Here is an 8,664-nt window from a genome sequence, read left to right as displayed (position 1 = left end):
ATTTTAGAATGATCTTTTCTGATCTTCAACTATGGTCTCTTGTTTCGCCAGTTCTAACTTTTTATTATTGCTGTTGTTCTTAAGTTTCTTAAAGCAGAATTTTAAAACTGAACATCTGAGTTTTTCACTGACGATTAACATTCTATTTAGAAAGCTGGAATTTGTTTTAGAAAAGATTTTTCTAACCTATTTTGCGTTTGTCAAAAGATATATCGAGAGAGGGTGAGAGAGCAGGGATGGAGGGAGAGAAAGAGGGAGAGAGGGATAGAGAGAAAGAGAGACAGAGAGCATGAGAGAAAGATTCCCTATATTTTACCAATATCTTCTTCTAGGAAAGTCTAAGTAGTATGATGGCTCATGCCAGGAAGCTGACTGGTAAATAGTTAGAAATCCTGAGAGCCAGTTGTTAAACCATTGGTAGCTTGAAATCAGTCTTGGTGTACTGCTCAGCAAGTGCTACAAATGGCGGATGGTTGCTGTTTGTTCTTTTTATTCACTGGGACCATGAACATATTAACATATGTTTGAGAAAATGTAACAACATGTTAAAGATTCTTAGAAGTCCTGTAGCTAAAAAAAAGTATACTTATTAGACCAAATATTATCCAAATTTTATGAAGAAAAAGCTTTCTGAGTATATATAATCCAAGTAAGTAATTTTTCAAATAAATTTTTAATGGCTCTCCCCTTGAAAGTATGCTCTAGCCTATGAGTCATAGAGAGATAAGAAATATTTTCAAATCATGCATCTGATAAAGAGTTCATATCCAAAATATAAAAAGAACTCATATAACTCAATAGCAAAAAAACAAAAAATCTGATTTAAAAGTGGGCAGAAGAGTTGAATAGACTTTTTTCCAAAGAAGAGGTATAAATGACCAACAGGCACATGAAAAGATGCTCCACATCACAATATCATCAGGGAAATGCAAATGAAAACCACAATGAGATATCACCTCATTAGAATGGCTATTATCAAAAAGACAAAAAAATAAGTGTTGGAGAGGATGTAGAGAAAACGAACCTTCCTACGCTGTTGGAAGGAATGTAAATTGGTGCAGCCACTATGGAAATTCCTTGAGAAATTAAAAATAGAACTACCATATGACCCAGCAATCCACTTCTGGGTATTTATCCAAAGAATATGAAAACACTAATTGGAAAAGTATGCACTCCTTTGTTCATTGCAGCATTATTTACAATAGCCAAAAGGAAACAACCTAAATATCCATCAATGGGTGAGTGGATAAAGAAAATGTGGGATACACACACACACACACACACACACACACACACACACACATAATGAGATACTGTGTAGCCATAAAAAAAGAGGGAAATCTTGCCATTTGTGACAACATGGATGGATCTTGAGGTATTATGCTAAGTGAAATAAGTCAGGCGAGAAAGACATATACCACATGATTTCACTTATACGTGGAATCTAAAAAACATAACAAAAACAAACTCATAGGGGCTGGCCCTGTGGCCCAGTGGTTAAGTTCACGTGCTCCGCTGCGGTGGCCCAGGGTTTCCCTGGTTCGGATCCTGGGCGCAGACATGGCACTGCTTGTCAGGCCACGCTGAGGCAGCATCCCACATGCCACAACTGGAAGGACTTGCAACGAAGATATACAACTATGTACCAGGGGTGATTTGGGAAGATAAAGCAGAAAAAAAAAGGATAAAAAGATGGGCAACAGTTGTTAGCTCAGGTGCCAATCTTTAAAACAAAACAAAACAAAAAACAAAACAAACTCATAGATACAGAGAACAGACTGATGATTATCAGAGGGGAAGGTGGTTGGGGAGTGGGCGAAATGCATGAACACAGTTAATTGTATGGTGACACATGGTAGCCACACTTATGGTGGTGATCACTTTCCAGTGTATACAAATATTGAATTATAATATTGTACACCTGAAACTTATATAATGTTGTATACCAATTTTACCTCAATAAATAAATAAATGAAAGAACAAGTTCCTTGAAAACCACATCATACCAAAACAAAGACAAGAAGAATCACAAAATCTGAATAGTGCTATGTTTATCCAAGAAATTGAATTCATAGATAAAAATCTTCTTATAAAGACATCCACATGCCTAAATGGCTTGACTGGTGAATTCTATAAAATATTGACCTAAGAAATCAAGAGGCCAGCCCAGTGGCACAGCGGTTAAGTTCACATGTTCCACTTCGCCAGCGCAGGGTTTGCCGGTTCGGATCCTGGGTGCGGACATGGCACCACTTGGCACACCATGCTGTGGTAGGCATCCCACGTATAAAGTGGAGGAAGATGGGCATGGATGTTAGCTCAGCGCCAGTCTTCCTCAGCAAAAAGAGGAGGTCTGGCAGCAGATGTTAGCTCAGGGCTAATCTTCCTCAAAAAGAAAATATATACACATATATTGACCTAAGAAATCTTACCAATTCTACATAAAACCTCAGAAAACAGAGAAGGATTACTTCCCAACCAATTTGATAAGGCCAGAATAACTCTGATTCCAAACCTCACAATGTCATTACTAGAAAATAGTCATAGACCAATATCACTTGAAAACATAGATGCAAAGATACCTAACAAAATATTAGCAATTTGAATCCAGCAATTCATAAAGAAGATAATGCATCATGAGCAAAGGTGTTCATCCCATGAATGCAAGGTTAAAAAGCAATCAGTATAATTCATCCTACTAACAGAAATTTTTGTATTGGTCATTTTCTTTCCAAAATTATACAGTTTTTTACGTATACTCCTACTTTCTTTGTGAGCCATGTTTGAAATGAGTGGCAACTGAACGAATAAGCACTGGCCCTTTTTAAATTCTCTCTACCTGGGCATTCAGCTTCTTATGCAACATAAACACCTTGCTCCATTCGCATTACTAACTATAAATCAGATGAACATTATTTTAATATTATGTAATATGTTTGTCTAAAGTCCTTAGGCATATGTACCCAAACTACCAGCCACTGAGTCTTTTTAGGTCACATTGCCACATGAGAAAGGTAGTGAATTCTACCTACTGTGCCAGGTTCAGAAGCTTCCAGTGGAAAAACCCCACAGGTTGAGGCAGTTTTACCACAGTTATCCCAGGCTGCAGAACCTACACTGCCAAAGCAGGTAATTGTGAAACCCAAACCAGCTGGTGGCAGGAAGGAATCAAGCTGTGTGAGAGTATCTGGCCACTGGATTGCCAAATGCTGATCCAGGGCTGGATGCTGACCTACTTACTCAGTAATGTGCAAGTGTGAAATTATGTTTTCCAGCCTCCCTTTAGAGTAGACTCAGATATAACTGAATTCCCAAGTGACCTCCAGCTCCTAATCCCCCTCAAACTAGGTGGTTTCCTGAGTGACCTAGGCTAGTCATTGGAGTCAATAGGGTGGAAACAAAGTAACCATATCACTCACATTTCTCTTTTGCCTTCACTTGTGTAACATAGACTTATAAATGCAAGGTGTGTTTAATTAATTGAATTGGTGATACTAGATAGTGAATTCTTTTGTATTTATATTACTAAAGAAACCTGTTTTATTGGTGGTCAGCTGATCAAACTGTGGGACTTGCCATACATAGGTGAGGAGTGACAAAGAGCAAAGAGCTTGCTTAGAAGGCCTGGTTGACTTCAACACAACTGGCTGAAATCTTCCACTGGTCACTGGGACCCAAAAAGGTCTTTTTGTCACCGAGTTGCCTTGATGTGACCTACCCTCCCTTCCCTGTAATTTTTTTCTGAGCATTATGAGTGTGGGGTCTCCTTCTCAGAGTCCTTTCTAGGGTGTAACCAATTGCCTAGGGCTGTCCTAATTGAGCACAGCTCTCTGGGGAAAATGCAGTTCACAGGACTATTTATGCCCTGCTCCCATCTTGTCCCTTGGATAAAACCTATTTTGTATTTGTACTGTGTTAGTATGCTAGAAGTGCCATAACCCAGGACCATAGACTGGGTGGCTTAAACAACAGAAGTTTATTTTCTCACAATTCTGGAGGATAGGAGTCCAAGATCGAGTTGTCTACAGGGTTGCTTTCTTCCAAAGCCTCTCTCCTTGGTTTTTGGGTGGCTGTCTTCACATTCACATGCCATTCTTCCTTTAGGTGTCTGTATCCAAACTTCCTCTTCTTCTAAGGACACTAGTCATATTGGAGTAGGGCCCACCCCAATGACTTCATTTTAACTTAATTATTTCTCTAAAGACCCTATCTCCATATACAGTCACATCCTGAGTTACTGGCAGTAAAGACTTCAATATATGAATTGGGGTGGAAGGGCACAATTCAGCCCATGCCATGTACTGTATGATCCCAGTGGTGTGACTATCCTTGCCCCCTTTTTCCAACAGTAGACAAATGTTTATGGAAGATCATGTTCCATCTGTGATCTTTCTGTTCCTTTCTGATGAAATATTATATCACTTCTACATCATAATTTTACTTTACATGTATTTATTCCTTGACTCCAAAACTGGTTTGCAAACCCCTTGAAGGAAGCATCTGTGTTTAAAAGTAGTGCATGCACAACTATTATTAATTAATAAAAATGATATCTGAAAGGAACAAAGCCTAGAAAATTATTTTCCCCCAGCCCTGTCCACAGAGATTTAAGTGTCTTGTCCTTTTGAGGCAAACAATTTTATATGGATTAAAGAATGAATAGTAATTTGAAATCCTCTCAATACTAAAGCAGACTTTTAATCAGGTAGGTGATACACTCATCTCCCCCCAGCCCCATTCCCCCGGCACGCTGTAAGTTATGGCCTTCGCCAAAGAGTAGCATACAAAGAAGCAAATTGAAAATTCGTCATTTCCAGTGTGGTAAGATTCATTTATTCATTCAATAAGGATTTATTGCTTTCCTATGATGTGCCAGGTACAGGGCTTGGTGCTGGTAATACCTTAGTGAACAAGACATAGATATGCTATAGAATAGTAACTGAGTTTAGATTTTTACATCTCAACCACTTCAGTGCAGATTAGCATATGAATGAACTATACAACTTATTTTCAGTCACAGTTTGGTCTAGTCTTTGATATTCTTCCTCTATCATATGAAATAGCTTTTCTTTCATAAGCGGAAGAGGAGCAGAATGAAATAGAGAGCTCTCCTACTCCTTGGCCAATTTCTTTATAAAATTACGTTTGGAAATATCTATTTAATTGGTCCCTCCAAGGCCTGTAAGCTGAAAAATTTATGGACTCTTATGTGGTGACAGAGTGAAAAGTGGTCCAAGTGATTTTTGAAAGGTACCTACCAAAATAAATGAGTTTTACCAGTGATATCTCTATAACGTCTGCTGACAGGTAAGGATTCAGGAATTCAAGGATTTACATCCTATTAGACTTAGGACACCCTATTAGAGGAGAGCCAAATGATGCACTCCAGGCCAATTACATTTTTCCATGACACATTCTAACTGGAAATAGAAATTCCCTCCTTCCCATGGTGGATTCAGACTTCTTGCCATCACCTCCAAAGCTAGTTCCCTGGTCCAAGCCATCATCACCTCTCACCTACCTACTAATCGATCTCCTGCTCCTACCTTTTTATCTTTAAACTCCTTTCTCAATGAGGTATCTAAAATGATCCTTTCTTTAAAGTTGAAGCGAGACCATGTTCCTGCTCAGCTCAAAACTCTCTGATGCTCCCCATTTCATGTACAAAGTTGAAGTCTTTCCTAGGGATTACAAGGCCCTACTCTATCTGTCTCCATCACCTGGAGTGCAAAGACTGCAGAGGAGAGACATAGAAAATGAAGCCAGAGAGGTAACAGAGACAGACAGAATAGGACCTCACTTTTCTGCAGACATATCAGGCGTACTCCTCCTTATTATTCATCAGCATAGCATGTTCTTCTCCCACATATCCAGATGGCTCTCCTTTGCCTACTTCAAGTCTTTGCTTAAATGGACCTTCTCAGCAATCTCTGACCTGACTATACTACTTAAAATTCAATAACTTTCTGGCACTTCTTATCCCCCTTCTCTGCTTTATTTTTCTCAATATCAGTTTTTGTTACATTCTTATGTACTTAAATCCATGCTTAATATATTTCTATATTGCATTATCTATCTATACCCTCTAGAACATAAGTTCTACCCCAGTGTCGAGGCCAGTGCCTGGTAGGAAGGTTGCAACATTAAATACACAGTTATTCTAAGAGTAAATGAAAGTCATGGGCAAATCTCTGGACTGCATTTGGGTAACATGTGGAGAACTCCAACTAAGCTTTGTAGCAACACTCAGCCAAAGGTCTACCTTCACCATTGACACTCGACTGTTGAAATTTTGGTATAAACGGGTGGAAGATGAAAGAGGCATGAACATAGAATCAAAAAGTTCTTAAAGGCAGAATTGCAATGTGCAGTTGAATGAAAGTCTTGGATGGGGTATTTCAGGTGGAAAGCATCTAATTTAAAATACACTATATGTTTTCACCAAATAAATCAAGTTTAACAACATGTTATACATTTCCAGGCTAGAAATTAAATTTTATACTACCTTCTGTTGACACATGGTTATTGTTGTTTTAAATAAAGTGGAGTCCTTTGGGGGCACCAAAAGATGGTGAATGTCAGGCTTCTTTGGATGAGTTCCAGGCACAGCCCTGTATCCATTACACTCAGGGAGTTTTGAAAATGTGGGTGTGACCCTGGAGCTTACAGTGAACCAGGCTTTGTAATCACAATTGCAGATTTCTTAATTTGTCTGCCTTTATGAATCATTTGTTACTTTGAGCATTAGAAACTTCCTCAACAATTTCCATATCTTTGCGATGAATTGCACACAACAAAAGAAGACACCAAGGCAGCACGCCACTTTATATTTCCCCTGGAATGACTTCTCTGTTTTTCTGGGATCACGTTCTCTGTTTTTGTAATGCCTGCTATGTCCCAAACTGCATTTATGAGAAGAACACATGTATTCCACTCTGCCTTTTAGCTAAGAGAGACTAACACAATTCAACCTCAGAAAGGTCTCCCATTTCCTGGAATTCATTAATCTCTATGTTACATCCTAAATAACATTATCAGTCCCATCTTGAGTGTCAATGCACCACATATGACTATTGAACTATGCGATGCAACTGTCATGTGATTTTTATTTCACAGATATAATTAGACCATCCCTCATTCCTAAAGCCAACAAACAACCTATAAATTAAACCACATTTTAGGCTCTAGAATTGAGGAAAAAATGATATGAAAAAAATAAGTTCTTTTTCAAACAGTCATTTTAGGAATTCCTTTGGTGTGATTTTAAATGATTGCTTGTGTGCTCAACATTCTTGTGTCACTTTCTTCACCTTAAGGGTTATATTTCATCGTAGTATCTTAAATTGCCTCTTAGGCAAAGACCATCTTTAAAAAGAAAAAGCAAGACAGAAGAATACATGAAAGCTAATGTCTTCACTAACTGTTAAAAATATAATGAAAACTTGATATTTAAATTAATGCAGCACCATTTTTGCTCAATAATTTTAAGTTACTCAAAATCACAGGTGGTCAGAATCCATAGAAATAAAGGTTTGAAAACTAAGATAAACTAAACACTAAAACAGTGTCTAGCTTTGCATTTTGTTAGCTGTCCTCCTCTGCCTCCTTAGGTTCAGTTCATGGAATATATAACAAATTCAGGAATCATTCAGTCGTAATGCAACAAGCAATTATTACGTGCTCATTACATCTCAGGTGCAGGTACTAAGCAAGACTCTGTCAGTGTTCATTTGTTGGTATTCCAATAAAATAATCTGCATAATGTGCTTCTGCTGGCACTGCTGGATCTAATGGGAGCCTGTTTAACCTTAGCTGTCATCATTGCTATTGCAAAGCCATAAAAGTACATCCTGGTGCATGTGCCCAGGGCTTAATAGAAAGAGAGTTAACCAAGTGAAAATCAGACTGTGTGTTTAAATAGAAACCTGGAAAAGGCTTGAAATGTATTTAGTCTACCAACAGTCTTCTTTATGTTTTTATTTGGGTTCCATGGGAATGGGTTTCTGTGTGAGAGCTTTGATGCTTTAACTGCAGGAATATATATGTGTTTTCTTTGGCAAATTTTAAAGAGAGCTCTACAAAGAAAGGCATCCAGACAGATAGGAGCAAATGTTGGAGTAGAATTGTGTAATGAATTTTGTGGAAGCCTAACAATTTTTTTTTTCATTTTTATATAATTTCATATGTATAACAGTGGCAATAAACAAACAATACTACTGCTTCTATTTTCCAGAAATTCATGAAACTCTAGTGATCGTTGAGGATTGTTTTTTAGTCTGAATGTGGTTAGGAGTGCATGCTAACTAAAGGTAATGTGGATTCAAGGTGATGTCTCAAAAGTACAAATTAAGAGCAGATTATGTAAGGAAAGGATGGGAATTGTGGGTGCCCTAGTCTTGGTATTTGAGTGTTCCCAACATGAGAATGGAGGTAGGGACTGGCCCTTTAAGGAAAGTAAGAGTTGAAATCTTAGAACAGATCCACGTTTCATTAATATAGAGGCAGGTCATAATTATTCCCTCAGTAAGATACCAAGCCTTCAGCATTGACAATGACTGTATTTGCTTACTTCAATCCAGACATTTTCCCCAATTCTTTCTCTTCTCTAACTTTTTCTAAATCTCTATATGTGGGGCTGGCCCCGTGGCCAAGTGGTTAAGTTTG

This window comes from Equus caballus, chromosome 29 (genome assembly GCF_041296265.1).
Source record: "Equus caballus isolate H_3958 breed thoroughbred chromosome 29, TB-T2T, whole genome shotgun sequence".
In the NCBI taxonomy this organism is placed as follows: domain Eukaryota; kingdom Metazoa; phylum Chordata; class Mammalia; order Perissodactyla; family Equidae; genus Equus; species Equus caballus.
This window is presented reverse-complemented; position numbering follows the sequence as displayed.